The sequence below is a fragment of the Emys orbicularis genome, chromosome 3 (genome assembly GCF_028017835.1).
Source record: "Emys orbicularis isolate rEmyOrb1 chromosome 3, rEmyOrb1.hap1, whole genome shotgun sequence".
In the NCBI taxonomy this organism is placed as follows: Eukaryota; Metazoa; Chordata; order Testudines; family Emydidae; genus Emys; species Emys orbicularis.
This window is the reverse complement of record NC_088685.1, coordinates 136,447,740-136,471,843: the sequence shown is the minus strand read 5'-3', so window position 1 is coordinate 136,471,843 and position 24,104 is coordinate 136,447,740. Positions and strand designations below refer to the sequence as shown.

The 24,104-nt window shown below is 47.5% G+C and overlaps 1 protein-coding gene across 1 annotated transcript in view; it reads right to left on the bottom strand.

Annotated features, from left to right (window-relative positions):
* The window catches only part of SLC35F3 (solute carrier family 35 member F3), a 270,207-nt gene that overhangs the window by 25,725 nt on the left and 220,378 nt on the right, over positions 1–24,104 (bottom strand). The window lies entirely within an intron of this gene.

The window sequence follows — 24,104 nt, the reverse complement described above, 5'->3', positions numbered from 1 at the left end:
GCCGCCCCAAGCGGGAAAAAAAAAAAAAAAAGCCGCGATCGCGATCGGCGGCAGCTCCACCGCACCGCTTTCTTCTTCGGTGGCAATTCGGCAGCCGGTCCTTCCTTCCGAGAGGGACTGGGGACCCACAGCCAAATTGCCGCCGAAGAGCCCGACGTGCCGCCCCTTCCCCTTGGCCGCCCCAAGCACCTGCTTGCTGAGCTGGTGCCTGGAGCCGGCCCTGGTCTCAATGCAGCTTACAGGCATTTCACCCTTGTGACGGTTCCTTTTAATTTCTGTTTACCTTCCTCATTTCTGTGTAGTTCCCCTTTTTGAGGTTAAATGCTACAGTGATGGGTTTCTTTGGCATTTTCCCTCCTACAGGGATTTAAATTTAATAACATTATGGTTGCTCTTACTGAGCAGTTCAACTATATTCACCTTTTGGAACAGATCCTGTGTTCCACTCAGGACTAAATCAAGAACTGCCTTGTAAGTTTCAGGACAAGCTGTTCCAAGAAGCAGTCATTTAATGTGTCTAGACATGTTATTTCTGCATCACTTCCTGAGGTGACGTTTCCTGGCAATATGGGGATAGTTGAAATCTCCTATTATTAGTGGGTTTTCTGCCTCTCTAATCAACCTGAGCATTTCACAATCACCATCACCATCATGGTCAAGTGGTCAGCAGCATTTTCCTACTGCTATATATATAGTGCCACTCCCCCACCAGCATGATCTACTCATCATTGTTATATATTTTATACCCTGATATTACCATGTCTTATTGATTATCCTCATTCCACCAAGTTTCTGTGATGCCTGTTATATCAATATCCTCATTTAATGCCAGGTACTCTCATGCAGAGCAATGGCAGAGTCCTTATTCCAAACTCAAAGCCATTACAATTTTGGAGCATTTTTGCAGTCAAGGGCAGTTCCCTACAGAACTACTGATCGACAGACTCTCTCCTACAAGCTTCACTCCCATGTAACCTGTACCTTTGGTCCTCACCCTTATGACTCAGTCTGAAGCTCTCAATGAACACCCCCACCTTCATATCCAGTGGCGTATTTTAAGCTTAAATAAGGGGCTGATTTATGAGGACAATCAGATATGTCTGTCATGGACATACTATGGTCACGTGCCTACAAGAGGCCCAGCAAGAGTGACTGCCTTAACCTGTTCTGCCTGTTCCATTGTATAGATAGTGTGCGCGCGTGTGGATTTGTCAACTTGTCATTTCATAGCTATAGATAAGGGGTAAAATTTTCAAAAGTGCCCATGTCCCACTGCAAGTCAAATGGTGGCAGACAGGTTATGTGAAATGAATAATCTTGTAGTGCTCTTCTAGTTTCTAAATCTCAGACTGAGCTCAGCCACAGATACCCCCTGATCCTCTCAAAGCTTGCAAATTACATTGATCCTTAACTGAAAGTGATCAAACCCAATCCCCCCTCCATAACCTACTGAAATTCCACAGTTCAGATAGTCTCACGTATATCAAGGTTATGTCTTAAAAACTGCCTGGCTGCACTCTTGCTGACGCAGCTTTTGTTTGTGCAATGATGGACCAAGTTCACTCTGCTTGGAACAGGGCAGTGCAAAATGGACCCTTCTGCACCATCAAGGACCTTGGCCCTGGAGTGGGGTCTATAGGAACCCCATCAGGGTAGAGAACTCAGAGGGTGCACCAGATCAGTGGATCCTTCAGTCACTCTGGTCACGTTCCCTTCCTCGTCACTGCTGACAATTTTTTGGACTGTACTGGCTCTTTAAAGGACCCCCCCCCCCCCCCCCAGTGTAGAGATGGCTGCAACCACTTTCGGGCTGTCACAACCTTCCCTTAGTAGACATTAAGCCTATGGGATCCCTGCACCTGCAGGTGTAACCCACGGTGAATCTTCTGCAGTAATTTCAACTGGCAAGACAGCAGGATGCTTTCATGTTACAGTACGCAACACCATCTTAACATGTTCCTGAGAGAAGGTGGTCACAGACATTAACTTCATTGACTCTGCTGTCAGGATTGCTAATAAGCTATTGCAACTGATCACATGCACTGGTTTAAAAAAATGAAAACCATAAGTAGGGGTAGAATTCAAGGTGGTAGAAAGTGGCAATGTAAGTATCAACCACAGCCCACTTCTGTATTCTGTTAATGCTGGGAGTCTTGCTCGCATTCAGAAATACAGTATTCACACTCTCAAGAAATCTGAAGTCCATGACTGTGACATGGAAAGTGGATAATTCTGTTAATACATGTCACAGCACGGCATTACGAACTGAGAGATGGGGAGGCTTGCCACATGTGGCAGTTTGGAACCACTTCCAGAGAAATGTTATACTGCAGGTGTGCTTACGCAACCGTAGTTTAACCAGACAGTTTCACTCTGCATGGTTCTAGATGAAAGTATAGGTAATAAAGACAGGCACATGCCACACGTTGGACTGGATTCTCTTTTCTCTCACACAAGTTTGATGCAGGTGTAACTACATTAAATTCTTAACTTACGCCAGTCTGAGAGCCCGCTGAGTTTATTGCAGAGCCATGAACTGATTGGGAATGCTCGGAACTGGGACAGAGCAAAGCTAAGGGCTGTGTTTAGCTACTCAGAGCTATCCTGCCCCAGGGGCAGTTCTAGGAGGGTTTTTGTTTCATTATGACATAATTCCTGCCCACAATTCCCAGGCACAGAGAGGGAGCATATCTTGCTACACAATCCTTTAGGATGCTACAGCATATATATCCCCTTGCGTGTCCTGGCAGCTGTGCTAGCTGGTGCAGAGGGTGGAATGGGTCCTTGCTCTTCCTTGCCCCCTGTAGGGTAGCTTAAACACACACAGCTGTCAAGAGGGAACAGTGCTCAAACTCATGGAGCACGTGCACTGGGAGCACAGTTGGAGTGGGGAAAGGCTCCTTGCTCCAGCATCCTTCCCCACAACCTTGCATGCCCATGTGGGACTAGTCACAACCTGCTCCTAAATGGGACCTAAATTAATCAAACATATGGAGCTGCAGAACCTCTCCTGTGGCCGGGAAGAGGATTCTGCTGGAAAATGTAAAAATCATAACCCAGAGGTGTGTGTGAGGTGATGGCTGGTAGATCAAACTCTACAGGAGTGGTGGAGCTGGCTGGGTGGGGAGGCACTGGAAGCTGAAAAACAAAATCTACAGGGGTCAGATGTGAAGGGTGTGCTGCTGGGGAGAGGTTGCAAAATAGTTTATCAGAGCAAGAGGTCCCAGATCCACTGATCTGCCTTACTGAGCCTAAACTACCTTGCCTTGCTGTTTAGTTTGTGCAATGGTACTGCCTGGTTGGTGACAGCTATACCAGAATAGGGCTCTCCCACCACAGAACTGTGTGCCAACTAGATTGCAATGGAGTTTTGTACCTGTCATACCTGATATTTGGTTGGGTTTTTTGTCTTTTAATATGTGACACAATCACTCTCTCTAATTGGCCTTGCTCAGTATTATTGGCATCAAGTTCCCTGAAAAGATGCTGCCTTTTCAGTTCTCTGTAGTCCTTTTCTATAGATTGAACACAGATGTGAATGATAACAGAACTCTTCCAAACTATGTGCAGGTCTAAGAGTTGCTAAGGTTATCTAATACGACTCACCTGTTAACCCCTAATCATGGGACCAGATTCATCGGTACCTTCCAGTTGCTTTGCTCAGTGCTAGCAATGCAAAGCAGCTGTTAAAGCCAGCTTAACTGTCTGGATCTACCGTTGTTTTGTGTTGCTGGAGTGGCACAAAGCAGTGAGTGTTCTGGCAAATCTTGCCCCAGATATTTACCCCACACTTTCTACGCAGAAAAAACCTGGATTTGGTTTCTTGAAAGTACACACAAATAAAAAAGTGTCTTCTTGAGAAAAATAAACAAAAAAGGCTCCTGTATTAAGTGCTACATTCTGGCTCCAGACAAATATAAGCAGCTCCCAAAGTCTGTTGTGTATATTGTCCAAAGCTAGCTTATGTCAGTAAAACACTGGAGTGCTGAATCCTTGAACAAATAAAGATATTTCTCAACTGATGTATATCACAACTGAAGAAAAACAAGGTATCGAATAGGTGCAAGAGCTAAATTTGCAATTGTTGTCAGCATGTGCAATGTATTGCTAGTAATAGTGTTGCACTTGCTCATGCCAATGGCAAACCTAGCTTCTAGTCTCATTAGATTCTCACCTGTAAGTCTAGTTAGAACAAAGGAGAGTTACAGTAAAGCATATGTTTCCAGAAGAGAAGAGACCCCAGAACAGGCATTGAAATCTTTTTGTGGAACAGCTAGGGCTGTTTATAGTAAGATCCCAATGGACAGGTTTTTTTTACAAAACCAGAATACAAGCAGTCATATAAATATATATCTGTGGGCATATACTCTCACCCATAGGCTTCCAACATAACTAGAGATACAGGACAAAATTCTCCTCTCCATTCTGCACTGAAGAATTGTATGGAGAATTTCAATGGAGATCAATGACAGAGCTCCTCATAGTTTTCAGCTTTGCTGCACACTGTGGCAACTCATGTTTCAAGGACATTAGTGGGGATGCTTCTGCTTCCAATACAAATGCCTCTGACCACTGAGCTAAGTTAAACTCTAATAGTATTAAAGTGGGATCTTCAAAAAACACTTAATTTGGAGTTTGGCTATTGACTTCAATAGGAGAAGAGTTAGGCCAATACTGAACACTTCTGAAAATCCTACCTTTAGGGCTTATATATAGTCTGTGGACTGTAGCCATTAGAGAGGCATAGATCCTACACACTTGAGAAGGTCTGAATTTCCCTCCATAGAGGGCAATGGTACACAAGGCAAGAGTCTTCTCTTGCACTGGTGAAAATCAGGAGTAACTTCATTGATGTTATTACTAGGTCAAATATGCAAAATATGAAGTGCAGTCTTCACAGGAAAACATCACCTGTAATGAGCAACAGCTGATCAGCTCTGAAACCTGCTTCTGATTAGATGGTTTCAGAAAGTACATTTTGGTGATAAGCAAGTTGTGTAATTAAAGGATCAACAGTACAGGAAATAAAAGGCTTGGAAAGTGATTGTTTTGCCCAAATTATTCACTTTTGATACATATTCCTCCAATGTCTTCTCATATTTCACTTTGTTTTTCCCATATGTTTACTGTCAACTCCAGTGGGTTATCTTCAATCATCTTTTCTATTGGCTTGTAGCACCAATATGTCAGATCACTCAGGTCAGCACTGGTGCAACTCTACACATACTTATTCTGGCCTATTTAGCTGCAGAGTCGCCCGGGGGGGGGCAAGTGGGGCCCCCACGAGAGTTTTTTGGGACCCCTGGAGCAGGGTCCTTCACTCGCTCCGGGGGCTCCAGAAAATTCTCACGGGGCCCGGGCCCCCGGAGCTTCTTCTGCTCCGGGTCTTCGGCGGCACCGGGTCCCGGAGCGGAGGGACCCCCCGCCGCCGAACTGCCGCCGAAGACCCGCGGCAGGGGGTCCTTCCACCCCGGGACCCGCCGCCAAAGTGCCGGGTCTTCGGCGGCGGGGGCCCCCCGCCACCGAAGACCCCAGGCCCCCGGAATCCTCTGGGCGGCCCTGCCCAGCTGTATAAATATTGGGTCTCATTCTCCTCTGCCTTTCAACCTGTGCAATCATCTACACCTGTGCAAAGTGGGTATGAAATGCATCCATTCTCATTTAGTGGGTTCGATGCACATATTGCACAGGTGTAAATGACTACACATAATGCAAAGCAGTGGAGAATCAGACCAATTATGTGACAATAATTAAAGATAGGAAAGGCAAAGGAAGATGCATGCTGCTAAAAACTTTAATTGTGAGACTGAAGGGAAAGAAACTTAGAAGCAATGATTTTAATGTAGCATTTCAGTTAGAAGTTTTATTTAGTTGCAACACCTGCTTTTAATATGATTATCTTTTACTTACTTAGCATGCAATTTAGGCAGTAATCGTTTTTGATTTACCTCATTTGGAGATGCAGAGCTCCCCGTGTTTAGAAATGTTTTTGATGAGCTGGTTGTGTTATTGTCATGCGTCAATTAATTTGCCATTTACTACGTTATTGAAGATGTACATAAAAAAGATTATGAAGAAAACAAGAATGAATGCATAAAATATTAAAGTAGTAAACAGTTTAGTTAGGGTCAATGGCATAAACAGTGATCTATTCTGTAGATCCATCACAGGCTTTTCCTACAGCACCTCTCACTAAAGGATCTAAGTGCATCACACACATCACTGTGATATAATAGCAGCTACACTGCTATCACCAAGTGACATTAGAAGTATGTCTACACAGCAAAAGCTGTGCACAGGCTGGCCTACCAGAGCTACCACTGTGCAGGAACTAGCCTATCCAGGCTGGCTTGAATCCAGCTAGCGCAGGTAACAATAGCAATGAAGACAGCGAAGCATGGGCTTCAGTGTGGGCTAGTGAGCCAAATATGCATGCCAAATATGCATCCAGGGGCCATACTAGGCTTGCACTACCCACACTGAAGCCTGGGTGGCGCTGTCTTCACTGCTATTGTTACCAGCGCTAGCTGGATTCAAGTTAGCTCGGGTTTAGTGTGTGGGTGGCTGGGCGGTCAGACTAGATTTTATTTTACTCTGATTTTGGGTTCTCATTCTTCTGAAATCATCTACTTCTCAATGGCAGAACTGCTGCTGGTCATCACTTTGTCCCTGATCCTGCAAAAGAACCCTATGCATGGAAACTCATGCCTGTATGGATCCCTTTGCAGGCCTGGGGTCTTTCACAGAATGGCAGCCTTACACATCCTGTGAGATCTTGCAAGCATCCTAGAATGTATAAAGTCCTCCTTGTGCTGCCTACACCTATCACCTTGGCGGTTCTCAAGCCTTGAATATAAATATCACTTAAACGGGCAGAACTTTTAGAATTAACTGAAGGATAAGGTTATATACAAGATAATGTATTATGGGCAAGTTGTCACAAAGCTGATAAATTAGTTAATATTTTTATGTCACTTTGAAATGCAGAGCACCGTATAAGTGCTCAGAGTTATTATTATGTAAAAGCTCCTAATAAATGTGAACAGCAATGAAAATTTTAGGAATGGGCTGAAAATGCTATGAGCTCATTTATGGTATGAAAAACTGGCTGAAATACTGAGAGAGTGAAAAATTTGTTTTTAAACTCAATGGAGAATATATGAGAAAGGATGGGACACCCTCCTCCCCCGAGTACCCTAATCAGATGCTATTAGACTATTGAAAATGGGGACTAGGGCCCTGCAATTTGAGTGAAGGATGCTTTATAGAAATATGCTTATGAATGTAAATATGATATAACTGGAATATGTTTTATGTTAGATATGCCATGTAACATATCCGTGCAAAGGTTATGTTCTTCTGCATGTATTTGTTCTATTTGTATGAATGCATCATTCTTTTTATCTGAAACTAAAAATATGAAATATAACTCTGAGGTCCTATTGTAATTATGTAAAGTGTGGGCCATTAATGGTGGTTTGGACTCTTGATGGCTCCCATTAACCAGGACAATTGACTGTAGATGGCTCTGTTTACTTGCAAGCCTTCCTGTGAATCAGGCTGGGGAGAATGAAGGCATGGGGTCTCACAGGACATGTGACCATGTCACCTGGTACTGGAATCCATCTTAAACCTGGGGCTTTTCCATTTAGAAGGGGCGGGGACCCAAAGAGACAAAATATTCCCGCCTTGTGCCAAAGCTATATAAGGGGATGGAACAGAACAAAGGGGGCTGCAGTCATGAGGAATCCCCTAGCTACCACCTGAGCTGGAACAAGGACTGTATCAGGGGAAAGGATTGGGCCCAGACTAGAAGGAGACTAGTCTGTCAAAGAAGCTTATTGGAATATCTCTGAGGGTGAGATTTACCTGCATTTAGTTTCCTACTGTATTAGGCTTAGACTGGCGTGTTTTATTTTATTTTGTTTGGTAATTTACTTTGTTCTGTCTGTTATTAATTGGAACTACTTAAATACTACCTTTTGTATTTAATAAAATCACTTTTTATTTATTAATTAACCCAGAGTATGTATTAATACCTGGGGGGGGGAGGGGGGAGGGGGCAAACAGCTGTGCAGATCCCTCTATCAGTGTTACAGAGGGCGAACAATTTATGCCCTGTATAAGCTTTATACAGGGTAAAACGGATTTATTTGGGGTTTGGACCCCATTGGGAGCTGGGTATCTGAGTGCTGGAGACAGGAGCACTTCTTAAGCTGTTTTCAGTTAAGCCTGCAGCTTGTGGGGGACGTGGTTCAGACTTGGATCTGTGTTTGCAGCAGGCTAGCATGTCTGGCTCAAACAAGGCAAGGCACTGAAGTTCCAAGCTGGCAGGGAAAATGGGCTCAGAAGTAGTCCCAGCACTTCAGGAGCCAGTCCCAAGGGGGTTTCTGTGACCCAACCCGTCACAGATGGGGGGGGGGGGAGCAAAGGTGACTGTGTACCACTTTTATACTCTCCTATTTCTGAGGACTGCCAGGGGTTGGTTCAGACCTCAGCACATGTTAGATCTGCCTTAAGATAACTAGTAATGGCCCCCAACTGGCCATTATGCCAGCTGGTATCACCAGAGAACAGCAGTACTCTGGGCCTGCCCCCAACATGTCAAATAGGCCAAGGAGGATCAGGAGTGAGCAGTTTAAAGCATAGGTGTGCACACGGGGTGTGCCGGGTGTGCCCAGGCACACCCTAATGCACGGGTGGGGAAATGGCCCCACTCTCCCCGTGTGGCAAGCCACGGGGTCTGCGGTCCTGGGCCGGAGTGCCCGGTGGAGCGCAGCAAGCCGCCGGCCCCTCCCCCCTCCCCTGGAGCCATGCCGCCGCGCGCACAGCATTCTGAGGGGTGGGGCTGCCCGCTCCTGCGGGGCAGTGTGTCTGGCTCTGCGTGGAGCAAACGTGCTGCTAGGATCCTCATGGTAAGGGGTCCGGGTCCGGGGGGGTTGGATAAGGGGTGGGGGCAGTCAGGGGACAGGGAGCAGGGTGGGTTGGATAGGGGGTGGGATCCTGGGGGGGTGGTTAGGGGCGGGGGGGTTTTGGAGGGGGCAGTCAGGGAGCAGGGGGGGTTGGATGGGGCATGGGAGTCCCGGGGTCTGTCAGGGGGTGGGGGGTGGATAGGGGTCAGGGCAGTCAGGGGACAGGAAGTAAGGAGGGTCCGGGGAGCAGTTAGGGTGGGGGGTTCTCTGGAGGTGGTGGTCAGGGGACAAGGAGCTGGGGGGGGTTGTATGTGTCAGGAGTTCTAGGGGTCCTGTCAGGGGGCAGGGAGTGGTTGGATAGGCGTGGGAGTCCTGGGGGTCTGTCTGGGGGTGGGGGTGTGGATAAGGGTCGGGGCAGTCAGGGGACAGGTAGGGGGTAGGGTCCTAGGGGGGCAGTTAGGGGCAGGAGTCCCAGGAAGGAGTAGTCAGGGGACAAGGAGCAGGGGGGGTTGGGGGTTCTGAGGGGGGCAGTCAGGGGATGGGAAGTAGGAGGGAGTGGATGGGGGCAGGGCTAGGGCGGGGCTCCCTGGGTGCACACCCTAATGTGCTGCGCACGCCTATGGTTTAAAGCCAATTCTACCCAAGAGAGGGATTTTCCTATGCTGAGGGAATCCCCAGCTGCTCAATTAGGACAGCTAGATGGCTCCTTTATGACATCAGTGTGGTGCAAAGGGCCTGTATTGTGGGTCAGGATCTGGTCCTAATGGCTGGGCTCTCCATTGCCTTGCACTTTTGTGTAGTCATTAACACCAAAGCAAAATGAGTGCTGAGCAGTGTGAAAAAGTGCAGAATTCTGATACAGGAGCATTTCACAACTGCTTGGCATTCATTTTACACAGGGTGCAAATGACAACGTCATGTGAGAATGAGGCCCATAATGTTGTTACAACGATGCTAAAGAACAGTAATTATTGGTATGTAATATGCAATATGCAGATGATAAAAGGCGCAAATAACCACTGTTTTAAGGAAACTTGCACTACTGGATCAAACACTTTAAAGCCAGGATATGCCATGGCAGTCTTTCATGTACCAAGAAAGGCACTGACTGACTAAAACTCAAAGAGAGCTGCTTGTTGATATACTTAGAATTGGTTGTTATTTTGACTGCATTAAAATAGGGGCGTGCAAGCCTCAATAACTGTAGGAATGCTGGCCTCCCTAAACACTTTTAAATCCATTAAATGAGGGAGAGGAAGGTTTAGTCTATAAAACAACATGCATCGGTTTGTGTTTTGGGTTACCAGGGGAACAAACAGACTCAGCTGGATTCTGGCTCAGCGGTAATGACAGCAAATGAGGGCACAGCTAAAGCTGCAAAAAAAAAAAAAAAAAAAAAAGGGGGGTGGGGGAAATTCCAACAAGGGGAAAAATATAGGCAAGAAATTAAAGCCCCTCAAAATATGGACAAATGGCAAGAACAATGAAGCAATGAAAGAAACACAGTACATTTATCAAAGTGGTGCCATCAGACTCTGGGCCTGCTTCTGTGTTCCCTACAGTCCCCAAAGAGTTCAGTGGGAATTTAGCTTGTGATATTTGCATAAAGCGCCCCGTTTCAGTGAACATTTCTGCCAGTGGACTCATTTGCTAGATAATTGTGAGCATAATAATAAGGGAGCACAAAATAGGTTTGAACACAGCGTGAACCAACGTCACCTCAATCTTATCTGGATCGAGTCTTAGCCAGTGAATTCACTTAAAACATAAAAGAATATACAAGGGTTGTTTTTTCATCACTCACCCTGTTTGGGTCATAGTGAGAGTCTTACTCCCAAAGCGTTGGGTTTACGAACTAAACAAGATGGAAAAGCTGTGTGGATATTACATCCAACTTCATTGAGGTCATTCCTGAAAAATGCCTTCTCATGGGTTACAGGGCCCTACATGGTCCAGAGTGAACAAGGGCTTAACTCCAGCACAGCTTCCTTCTCCCTTGAACAGGTGCTCCAGGGAAGGATTATGAGAACAGCTGCTTGAGAAGCAGCAGGAATACATACTCTTGGGCTGCTCTGTCCTCCAGGGTCTTGCGCCGGGCTTAAACTATGGAGGTTTTTTTTTTAATGTTAGTTTATAACTAACTCTTTGAGAGAGAGAAGATGGGGGAGGTAATATCTTTTATTGGACCAACTTCTGTTGGTGAGAGAGACAAGCTTTTGAGCCACACGGAGCTCTTCTTCAGGTCTGGGAAAGGAACTCCCAGCACCACAGCAAAAATGCAAGGTTTGATTAGCACAAATAGCACATATTGTAAGGGACCATTCAAGATAGAGTAGCTTGGTAATACCTCTGCAATCAAAAGACAAAGAGAGGGGGCTAGTGGGTTATAGGTTGTTGTTATAAGCAATAAATCCATTGTCTCTGTTCAGTCCATAATTTTTGGTGTCTAGCAGAGTAATGAATTTAAGCGCCCAGGCTCGTCTTTTGAAAGTGTTGTGCTGGATTCCTATGAGGATGGAGACTGATAAGCCACATATACAGTGATTGCTTTGTGAAAAGCGTTCCCCTATAAGTAAATAGAGTGGTTTTTTTTTTAATCATTTTCCTGTGTGAGTTCAAGAGCATCGTGATTGTCTGGTTTCACCTACATTGTTGTTATTGGGCCATTTAGTGCACTGGATGAGGTATACCACATGTTGTGATAGGCATATATAGGATCCAGGGATCTGGAAAGGTGTGTTGTGGGGGGGTGTTGATCATTGTAGCAGTGGAGACATGTCTGCAGGTTTTGCATCTGTTGTTCTGGCAGGGTCTGGTGTCGCTTTGAGTTGGTGGGTCCTGGTCTGTGGGGAGCTTGCTTCTAGTCAGGGCCGGCTCCAGGCACCAGCTCACCAAGCATGTGCTTGGGGCGGCGCCTGGAGGGGGGCGGCACGGCGGGGCGCTTCGGCCCGAGAGTGGGGCCGCGACTGGGCTCGCCACCCTTCCCGCGGCGCTCCGGCCGCCGGGGAGAGCGGAGCCGCAGTGGGCTCGCCGCCCTCCCCCTGGCGCTCCGGCCGGTTGGGGAGAGCGGAGGGCCCCGGCCGGGCTCTGGCCGCCGGGGAGAGCGGTGAGCCCCGGCCGGGCTCGCCGCCCTCCCCCCGGCGCTCTGGCCGCCGGGGAGAGTGGAGAGCCCCGGCCGGGCTCTCCCCCCTCCTCCCGGCACTCTGGCCGCCGGGGGCTCGCTGCCCTGCTCCCGGCGCTCTGGCCGCTGGGGAGAGCGGAGAGCCCCGGCCGGCGCTCTGGCCGCTGGGGAGAGCGGAGAGCCCCAGCCGGGCTCTCCGCCCTCCCTCCGGCCGGTCGGGGATTGCGGGCCCGCGGCTGGGCTCGGCGCCCTCCCCTGCCGCGCTGGGGGGGGGGAGGCGGGCGGCGGGGGGCTTTTTTGCCTAGGGCGGCAAAAAAGCCAGAGCCGGCCCTGCTTCTAGTGATGAGCTTGGAGAGGTTGGGGGGTTGTTTGAAGACCAGAAGTGGGAGTGGGGTTTCAGGATGGGGTTTCCATCGAGTATGGGATGCAGGTATGGGATGTAGGTAGTTATTTGATGATCCCTCAGAGGGGTTCCATGGGTGGGGTGGTAGGTGACAACTAGGGATGTGCAATCAGAGGGGATTTTATTTCTGTATTGAAGCAGGTTCTCTCGGGGTATTTGGGTGGCCTGTTCCATGATGCAATCTACTTCTCTGGTGGAGTATCCTTGTTTGTTGAAGGCGGTTTTAAGTGTGTTAAGGTGTATATCCTGGATTTTAGCCTCGAAGCATATTCTGTGGTATCTGAGTGTCTGGCTATAGATAACAGATGTTTTGGCGTATTTGGAGTGATTACTGGATCTATGAACTAGGTGTGGTGATCCGTGGGATCCTTGTGTATGGCTGTCTGGAGGGTTCCATTGCTGAAGCTGATTGTGGTGTCCAGGAAATTGATGGTGGTGCGGGAGAGTTCCAGAGAGAATTTAATGGACGGATGGTGGTTGTTGAAGTTGTGGTAGAAATCTCGGAGGGAGTTTAAGCCGTCTGACCAGGGGATGAAAATACCGTTTTAAACTCCCTCACAGATTTCCTCACACAGGAAAAATATAAAAGACCACAACACCCTTGTCTCTCTCACCAACAGAAGTTGGTCCAATAAAAGACATTACCTCACCCACCCTATCTCTCTAATATCCTGGGATCGACACGGCTATAGCTACACTACAAACAACTAACACTTTTGTTATAAACACTAATCAAGGCTTTTAGGAAAAGACCTTGCTGGCTCTGACTGCTTTTTCCCTGCTGTGTTATTCCACTAGCTTACATGCCAGTACAATGTTGCATGCAGGCTCCTGTGGAGAGCTGAAGATCATAGTTAGGATGTTGCACAGTTCAGACACTGAGGAGTAGTCTACATACCCTCAGAATTCTGCGTGGAGGCACCCAACATTTATTTTGTGGCTTGTAGTACCCTCTGCATCACATGTCTCTTCAACAAAAGCATCCCTCCCTGTTCCTTTACTTCTGCCTCTGGGCTCAGAGAGGCAACTCCCCACCTCTTGAACACGCTATTAGCTTCAGAAAAAGATTCGTCCCTAGCTCTAATGGGGCAAAAAGCCACTCAGCCACCTCCACTCAGAAGGTGCCCTGTCCTAAAGCACCTGCACTGGGCAGCCTAATAGAAACTTCCGACCCCTGGCATCATCAACAGAAGTGTTTACTGAATTCCAGTCACTACATTCCAGTCACAAACCTGTGCAACCCCACTGTAGGCTACTGAAGCAGAACAGTAGCATTCTGTAACACACAGAAATGATTACACAAGGTGCATGGCAGCAGAGAGTCAGGCCCTTTGTCTTCAGTTTTTATGTACTGGGCTAACAATTTCCCCTGTGTTACGCTATTACATTCCCACCTCCCATGCCCTCTTCTCTACTACAGTGACGGCAGCCTCATTTCCTGTTTGTTCAGTTCTCCCACACGTACCTCTACATCTTCTTTCATGCCAACTCTGTGCATGCAACGCCTTTCCTGAGTTTGTCCTCAAAACCCCATCTCGCTCCTTTTTAAAATCCATTATCACGGCTCACGTCTTCAGTGGTTAAACCTGCTGCTGATTAAGTCTCATACTGTTTCATTTTTCTGTGCTCTATCACGCTGCAGAGTAGCATACACTGTATAACCATGTAATCTTATTACATGGTGTTACTCACCATTCTTCCCCTCTGTCTTGTTAGCCCCTCTCATTACACCTTGCCGGTAGTGAGGCCCTGATGCTGCAGTTGACAGCACATGGGTAGACAGCTACACCAGCACAGAACGCCACTAAGTGTCAGTTGCAAGATCAAGGCCTTAGCCGCTAAACTCCTTCACGCAGGGCTCGTGTCTTTTTGCTGTGAGATTCCCGGCACATCTTTAGATGCTCTTTAAATAATAATCTCCAAATATATGCCCTTGTAAGAAAGCGTATTCTTCTGGGGCAGATTTAAGGGTCAGACCATGGTCAGCAAACATGAAGCATGGGGCCCAATGGTCACGTTTCCTGAGGCTTTTTTAAAATGTTAAAAAACACACCCATAAAACAAAAATCACAGGGCTAAACAAAAGTGGAATCTCACCCACACTGTGCTGGCTTGCTGATTCCAATTACTGGAACCTCGCACCACGGCGACACTTTTCCTTGGCAAATTGTTCTATGATGCTGTCCAGCTCCAACCTTGCTGTCTCATCTCATCTTTTCCAACAGCAAGGAGAGCAAAGTCGCTGAGCCATGTCTGTGACAGTGTTGAATGCATGTAGTTTTTGACACCTCTTAATGTGCTCAGTAACACAAATATTTTTCTTTTTGTTTTGTAAAACCAGACTTGTATTTGTCTTTATGGTTTTCATTTTCAAACATATGAGAATAACTAAGTTGGAAGTATATAGGCCTAAATAAAGTATATTTTTGTGCAGTTTAATTTTTCCTTCAGTTGTGGGGGTAATCCTAAAAAAAGTTGATTTTCTGTGCAGAATCTAGCAGAGAAAGGCCGAATTAGAGTGGGGCTGGCTGGGGAGAGTGCTGTGGGGCTGGGGAGAGGCCAGAGCAGGCAGACACAAAAACTGTGTGTCCCACAGCAAGAGGAGGATATGGAGCCTATGGGAACAAACTACATTTCCCAACAGCAGCCCCTTCAGCACAGGAGCATGTCCAGTGGCTGTGACCCCTGCATGATGGGTAGGAAGCATCTACTACTACCACATTGTTGGGCAGGCTCAGTGCTGTAGCATTTTGCAAAGGCATAGCATTGCAGGACAGGTGGGGGTGGGTCCCCTGGCAGTGACACACCTATAAAAATGGGGGCTGATGGCCAGGGGCTGCGTTAGACACATGCAACCCATGCAACTGCATCAGCCCTGAGGCAGCGAGGGGGCCCCTTGCCTGGTAATTGACTCCGCTACTTGTGAGGGTGAGGCCCTGGAATTGCGTGAGGAGGGCAGGTGGCAGTGGCAGTGGCAGAGAAGTAGCTGGTGCAGTTGCTGAGGGGCCCATGCACTTGGAGGGCCCCGGCTCAGGGCTGCTCGGCTGCACAACACATCCCTGGCGCAGGCTGCTGCCATTTTCTCCGGCCTGCTGGAGCGTCTAGGAAGAGCAATGTGCTGCTCCCCACTGCCCACGTTTCAATTTCCACAGGGCCTCCACAATGGGGACTCTGCCATGAATTCCGGTTAGTGGGGCCACCAATGGCTGACGCTCTATGTTATTCGGAGGCCCCTCCTCCCCTCCCATTGCCTGGGCAAATTCAAATGTGGGCAGCAGGACCTGGGGTGCTGCTCTTCCTAGCGGCTCTGACTCTAGCTCTGGTGGCAGCAGCACTGATGTGCTCTGACTCCTGCAACAGCAGTCCTGGCTTTGGCGGGAGCAGTGGTGCCGGCTCTAACGGCAGGTGCAGGGCCCGGGCAGAGGGAGCAGATGGCACGGCGTGGAGCTGGGCAGGTGGGAGGATGGGGGAGCAGAGCCGGCGTGCAGAGTGAGGTAGGGTGAGGGAAGTGAGAGGGCCCACAATAAAAACCTGCATTGGGGCTCATCTTTTTGTTCCTCTGCCAGTGGCAGATGGGAGAGGGAGACGCGGGGCGTGGAGCGGGGGGCCCGGTCAGCCTTTGCTCACCTTGCTGGTTGTTAAATCTGCCACTTAAGCTCTTTTATGAACAGTTCAGCGAGACCTAATATTTCCTCTTTGCCACATCCGTGTCTCAAGACTGAGAAAAGTGCTTGATAATGAGCAGCACATCTCTTGCAATCTTCTAATAAATAGCTTAGAGTGGACATACAGTGGTAACATCTCATTTCAAAGTAATCAACATATCAGTGCCTATTTACAAAAGTCTTCTTGTTAAATTCATATTTTTGGGCCATCTTCTGGTATTATTTTGTGTTTTAACCCATGAGATAGGTTCCCTATACATATTTCATCTTATAATTTTGAATACATAAATAAATAAGAGTACTATTTAAAAGCTACTAGCTGGCTAATAAAGCCACTAAGGCTATGTCTCCACTTGTGGCAGAGTATACAGTACTGGCAGGTTTCAGAGTAGCAGCCGTGTTAGTCTGTATCCGCAAAAATAACAGGAGTACTTGTGGCACCTTAGAGTACTTGTGGCACCATAGAGTACTGGCACTATGCCACAGTGAAAGGCAGGCTGTGTCCATGCATGTCACTGAGGTGTGTAGCTACATGCAGCAGTGAAAGGCTCCAGCAGTGGGAAAAGGCTGTTATATGCGTGTGCAGTGCCTAACACAATGAGGCCACAATTCCTGATTGGAGCTTTTAGACACAACTGCAATATAAATTAATAACAAATCCCAATAATAATAAAATAAAATAATAATAAGAATAGATCAGTTTACATCAGCTAAAAATGAATAGTGCAGAGACCCTGTGAAATTCTTGCAGGCTGAGTGTGATGCTTTCTGTAAACACATAGCTTTCTGTACTAAAACAAAGTTGTTCTGCAGGGTATATTTTGTGCATCCAGGCTCTCTGCTGCAAATGTGAAAATTCCTTTTGTGCCAAGGAAGTGTCTGATTTGGTTCCTAGATCTTCAGAAAAATGAAGGAAGTGTAATCCATAGGCTTATACTGCAGCATTTGATATATTTTTTATAAATACTGTACTAAGAAAGGAAGACGCAGTGGGAAGGTGACATGGATTTTAGTTGAATCCTGTCCTGTGTGTCTCTGCACCCATGCAGAAAGCAGGCAAGGCAACTTAGTTAGAAGAGTCCAGAAACAGGGTGTGAAGCTACCAGACATACTCAATAACTGTTTCTGAAGATCTGCATAGGGTTTCTATTATGGGGAAGCAGTGTTGCTGGTCCCACACAATCACACATTCACCTTCTGAGAGTTGAGCCAATTATTGCTCAGTAAAGAAAAGGTTATAAATACTGGGAGTTGGAGACAGGCCTGTGGACTCAGCAGCTGACTGATGCAGGACTGAGATGTGTCTGATGTGAGTGTTGCGCCCGAGACCCTTACCTACAAGACACCCTACCTTGCTGGAAGCTGAAGAGATGACCAGCTATTGAGGAAGGAACTGGAATTGCTGCTGGCTCTGAGGCTCTTTGGCCTGTTTTTGCTGAGAAGATGATAATGAGTTTGGAGTGGAGCTGGGCTGCCATTCTCCTCTGGCTCTGAAGAGTTCAGGTGACACACATGCACTCTGATGCCACACTGCAGAGATTAAGAAGTCATCTTTGTGAGAAGACTGGAGGGAAGTATGTAGGTGTGTGTTAAGGTGTACCTGGCATTGAAGCGTATTTAACAGCAATGAAGTGGGGAAGGCTGTGTGGGAAAAACACCAACAGAGGTACTGCATAATAGTTTTAAGAAAATAATTCACAAGTATTCCAAATGCCGGTTGCAAAAGTCTGTAAATATTACATTTCATTTCTTAAGAACTTGTATGGTACACTCTCTTGGAGGTTTAACTCTGTGTAATATTTTTAGCATCATGAAAAGACTGAGCTCTGGCCCGTACTTCAGCAGATAAGTAGTCTGAGAGGCAGGAAAAAGTGGAGAGTCTGAGAATTATTCATACTCTTATCTCAGTACCCCTCCTAATGTGTTACAGAGGCCAGGGCCAATAGATTGCAATTGCTTTATTGCTTCGTAATGTTTGTGTGACCAGGTGCTAACTAACAAATATATGAAGAAGAGGCTGCAAGCATGGAAGATATGGTGCTGTGATGTACATGGAAAACATGGTGTGAGCAGTGCATGTTATAAAACAGATGTCACTTTTGCAGTAGATTTCACAGTGAAAACATTCCTATAATTGATCATTGTTATTTTTAGTCACCTGATCTTGAAATACTGCTACCAAAACTGCACTCCATGAAATTCAAGTAGCAAGCCACCTTGTTAATTCCACTAACATGCTAGCATTGAAACAAGGATTGATGTAGGTTTTTCCCTATGTGTGCTTTTGGTGCTCTTGAATGAGAATTTCAGCCCATAATTTACAAGCGATAACACTGCAGGTGGGTTACAAAGTGCTTTTCCTCACAGCTGAAAATATTTTGTATTTTACTAATGCAACACTACACCCACAGTAATACTCAGGCTGCTGTAGAGTTTCATTACTGTAATAAAGATATTGAGAGGGCTGTTTGGTGGCAAAGTTACACAACTAGTGTGATGGGCTTAGCAAAGAAAGGACACTTAAAATGCAGATGTTGGTTTGTTTTGCAAAGCAACTTGTCTCTATTATATACTAAGCCCATGTTTTAATGTTGGTCCAGTGGATTATGGAACTAGATTTTTTCTGTAAACTAATCTGCACGATAGTTGGAGTGAGGGCAAGTCTACACTCAAGTGCTACCACCAGCTGTGCACCAACATAAGGGCCAGGCAGAATCGTTCTCTCATTGTCTCCGCTAAAAGAGATGGTGTTTGGAATGACTGTCCCCAAAAGTCTACTACTACTCGAACATCAAAAGCCAGGATTCCTTTTCCTCTTAATGCTCCTTTTACACCTTCAAAGGGTCACAGGCCAGGGCAGGAACCTCTGCTGAAATTACTGGCAGAGTTCTTCAGGTTGGTAAGCTGGGCTCCTGGATTTTATAGAGGTTATGTGCCAAAGCATGAACCTGATCCATGAGAGACTTGATTCCCCTTCAGCAGTTTGTTAGGGCCTGATCCTGCAAAATGCTGAGTGCCGCCAGCTCCCATTGGCTCAGCACCTTCTGAAAATTATGCCCATAAAAGTTGAGGCTGCAAAGGGCCTGGTTGAGCGTCAGCCCCTAAATGGCTAACTGATAATGTTTGTGATCACAATCAGTTGTGACTTCAAACTCACTGGCACAGGGCCGGCTCTGGCTTTTTTGCCGCCACAGGCAAAAAAGCCTCCCGCCGCCCCCCCCGCAGCGGAGGGCGGCGAGCCCCACCGGGGAGAGGGGAGCCCTGGCGGCCAGAGCACCGGGGGGAGGGCGGCGAGCCCCGCCGGGGCTCCGCTCTCCCCCGGGGGCCAGAGCGCCGGGGGGAGGGCGGCGAACCCCACCGGGGCTCCGCTCTCCCCGGGGGCCAGAGCGCCGGGGGGAGGGCGGCGAGCCCCGCCGGGGCTCCGCTCTCCCCGGCGGCCAGAGGCAGCGCCGGGGGGAGGGCGGCGAGCCTGGCCGGGGCTCTGCTCTCCCCGGCGGCGAGCCCAGTCGCGGACCCGCTCTCGGGCCGGAGCGCCGCGCCGCCCCCCTCCAGGTGCCGCCCGAAGCACCAGCTTGGTGGGCTGGTGCCTGGAGCCGGCCCTGCACTGGCACAACCTGGACCTAAATATGCACCAGGAAGCAGGGGCGGCAAGCTGCGGGGGGCGCGCTGTGAGGGCGGCAGTCAGGCGGCCTTCGGTGGTGTGCCGGTCCCACGGCTTCGGTGGCAATTCGGCGGTGGGTACGCCGAAGCCGTGGGACCGGCAGATCACCCGCAGAAACGCTGCCGAATACGCGTGACCGCGGACTGAAGGCCGCCTGACTGCCGTGCTTGGGGCGGCAAAAAACATAGAGCCACCCCTGCCAGGAAGGTCTATTGTATCTGTTGTATTTCATCTTATTTTCAGGCTTTCCTATAGATCTGTGTGATCTCTAGTGGCTGTATAAATGAATTCCCACAGAGGGTTGAGAAAAGCAGAAACACTGAGATTTCACTCTCTGCCTCCAAAACTGTCTTTTATGTAACTATAATGATTTGAAAATATGGATAATTCAACATATTCTTTTTTGCCAAGTGAAAGTTGTTTTCCCCTCTAAAACAAAATAATTGAATAGTTTGACATTACCAGCAGGCACCATTATACTATGTGTTTATTTACACATTCAGCACCATAAATATATATTTAAATGTGAGTGGTTCCGAGATGGATCATGGAAGTCTATTTGAGTTAATACAGACTATAGCTAGAATTTTCAAATCTAGGTGCCTGAAGTTAGGTTCCTAAATTACCATATTTAGGTACCTAAGTAAACATTCTGGCTGATGTTTTGCTGCTTTTAAACTTTTGGGGTTTAAATATTTTGGGGATTTACTACTCATTTGTAAGAAACCGCTCTGTTCTGAAACTAAACGAGAAAATTGTTTTTTTAACTTAAAAAAAAAAAGGCTCATCTCTCCCTTAGAGTGTAGAAGGAGAAACAATTGGTTTTACTCAGTATTGTACATGTGCCAAACTATGTATTTGCACAATAAATGGTCTCAGGAAATGTCTAAATATGTTAGACTAGAATGGTTCCAAAAGAAGCAAATAATACAAATCTTACCAACTGCCTGAATACATATTTCCAAGATTCCTCCCTCTTAATATGCACTCAGATGCCTTGATGAGAGATTGTGTAAACTAACATTAAGAAAAAAAACCACGAGGAAAATTCACACACAGTGAACTGCTTCAGGAAATTATAAAGTACTGAGTTTAAATTGTCCAAAGCAAAGACCTTCAGAAATGAAGAGGAACTCCATTCTGAGCATGTCCTACCTAGGGTTACCATACATCTGGATTTCCCAGACATGTCCAGCTTTTTGGTCCTCAAATCCCCATCCGGGGGGAATTGCCAAAAAGCCGAACATGTCCGGGAAAATGCCGGCATCCCTGCCCCAGTCCCCTGCTTACCTGAGCGGCTCCGGCAGGCTGCGAGCTGCAGGCGGATTCCCCGCTGCGGCGGCGGAGGCTGCTGCTCCCCCCAGACACCTCAGCTCTGTGTAGCTGAAGAGCCGAGCTGCCCGAGCGCTACCGGCTTCACGGTTTGCCGGGCAGCCCCCAGACCTCCAGACCCACTGTGCCCCCGGCCGGGCGTTTCCCCAGCGCAGCCGGAGCCCGGGAGGGGAAGCGCCCGGCCAGGGGCGCAGGGTCTGGAGGTCTGGGGGCTACCCGAAAACCGTGAAGCTGGTAGCGCTCGGGCAGCTCGGCTCTTCAGCTGCACAGAGCTGAGGTGTCTGGGGGGAGCAGCAGCCGCCGCCGCGGGGGAATCCGCCTGCAGCTCCCCGAGCGCTACCGGCTTCACGGTTTGCCGGGCAGCCCCCAGACCTCCAGACCCTGCGCCCCCGGCCGGGTGCTTCACCTCCCGGGCTCCGGCTGCACTGGGGAAGCGCCTGGCCGGGGGCGCAGCGGGTCTGGAGGTCTGGGAGCTGCCCGGCAAACCGTGAAGCTGGTAGCGCTCAGGCAGCTGTTTCGCGTGGCTGGGAGGGAGGAGGGGGAATGCGGGGCGCTCAGGGGAGGGGGCGGAGTTGGGGCGGGGACTTTGGGGAAGGGGCGGAGTTGGGGCGGGACCTGGCCGGGGAAGGGGCGGAGTTGGGGCAGGACCAGGGGCGGGGCCAGGGCCCCGTGGAGTGTCCTCTTTTTTAAAACCTTAAATATGGTAACCCTAGTCCTAACCATGTCACAGTACTGCATCACACACAAAGCTGTATGTAAAATTACCTACCAGGGTTAACTCCTGCAATAATATTGCACTAAAAGTCGCAGTTAAGGACAGAGGGTGAAATCCTCACCATATTGAAGACAATGAGAGTTTTGCCACTATCGTCAATACAGCCAGGATTTCACCTAGACTATATTACCCACACTCCCCCATGATGTAGCAGGCCTGCACAAAGTCTATGCAACATTTAAGTCACATTCATTGGCTTAAGTGGGACTGAAGTGGTGTGTAGACCTTATCCAGACCACTTCACTGGGCTGAATTTCAGCTGGGGGGTGGTGGTGGCGGTTAATTCTCCACTGGTATAAGCGTAATGCCGACAGACTCCAGTCATTGGCAGGCAGGCAGGATCAAACCTGGGACCTTTAGAGTTAAATGCATGAGCCTCTACTGCATGAGCTAAAAGCCATAGGCCTCTTACCTAAGGCTGTAGAGCAGACTCATTCATCTCTAAATTGTCTCGGTGCCACTAGAGACAGAACATCACACCCAGGTGGTGTGTGGGTTACATAAGCGGATGCAATTCCACTGATTTCCACATCACTACAATGAATTTAGCCCAGTATTTCAGCTTTTCTGGGTTTTCCCAGTTTAATCCAAACGCTTCCTGTCAAATCAATTTTGTTTATTTTGTGTGGATTCAGTTTGTTAGAATAAATGCCTGAGTCAGTGTTTTCTAATATAGCAAATAAACAGCATGGGATGGCTCTGATATTTCTTTGCGTATGGTCTCCTGTTTAGAACTTTTGCCCCATCCCACCTAAAAACACACAGAATGGCGTATGTGACCTGCAACCTTCTCTATTGGAAACAAGGCTGGTGCTAGAATGTAATAGCTGGGGTTCCCTGAACAGCATCAGCAAAATCTGCTCGTCTACCAATGCCTGCTCCTCACTTCACCAACCATGGCTCTATATCTCATGGCACTGACTCAAACCCACAGAGTGAATTAATATTGTTCAGAGCCCTGAGAAGGCAACATGCAGAGTGGAGCAACTATTCTTTGATCTCTTCCCATCACGAGGCCCCTGGCTGCTAGGGTCCTGAACTCATCAAGGGGATAGAGGCAGCATGGAAGGGATAATACCATAGACAGTTTTCTTGCTGGTCACCACCCCAACCTTGTTGCTGCAGGAAATTTCTGATTTCTTCCTGCCCTAAAATCTAGCAGCGGGGAGTATGTAGGCCTAAGCTTTGGTAGGCCTTGCGGTCTCCGGCTTCATTAAAGTTTCAGGCCCTAAAGCCTGATCCAAAGCCCACTTAAGTCAATAGAAAGGCTTCCACTGACTTCAGGGTGCTTTGGATCACACCTGTAGGGAGCAAGAATGAAGAGTTAATATTGATTAAAACACTGTGCTCACTGCTGATCACTGCTTTCCAAATGTATTTGCCGTAAACTCCAATATACTGCAGCTACTATTACTACAAGTTGCAAAACAGTGGTGCTCAAGATACCACACTGGTTTCCTACTTTATTTCTAGGGAAATACCTGTGGTATCTCAGACACCACCATGTTGTAACTATTTAAAAATGTTGCCCTCAACTACTGTAGTATTACATAGTACTTGCAAAGGTAAACAGTAATTGTAGAAATAGCTGGATTTTTCAACAAAATATTGTGACGCTGTCTCCAATTTCTTCAAATTACTTTGACTGCCTTATTCTAAGTTCTTATTCTAAGGCTGCTTAATATTTATCACTACAAAAAAGGAACGCTGGGCAGATTCTTTGTGGAGTGAATTGATTTAGTGCCACTGAAGTCAATGGAACTACACTGATTTACACCAGCTGAGGATCTGACTCACTTTGTATATATCAACTCATTTAAAATGTATAGCAGTATTCCCATAAATCCTTATATATATTTGGAAGCTGCAAAGCTTATATGCACTCGAATTACATTAGGATGAATATTTCATTCCTTTACGTGAACTTTAGTTACAGAAGACAGTGTACATTTCTGTGGGTATATTGGCTGGTCTTCCACAAGCAAGTGTGCAGCTAACTCAGAGGCAGATGACATGATAGGAAGTGTCACAAGGGAGGTAAAGGTCAGACTGTGGCATTAATGTGCTGGTTACACTTTAAAGGAATTACACTGTGTATATTAATAAAAGTGGACATGACAATAGATTTTCTTTGGAATCATATCTATCCACATTAACACCAAATGAGTTCACCCTGAAGCAATGTTATTACAATGAATTCCATAGGCATTATTAATGATCAGGCCAATATTATAC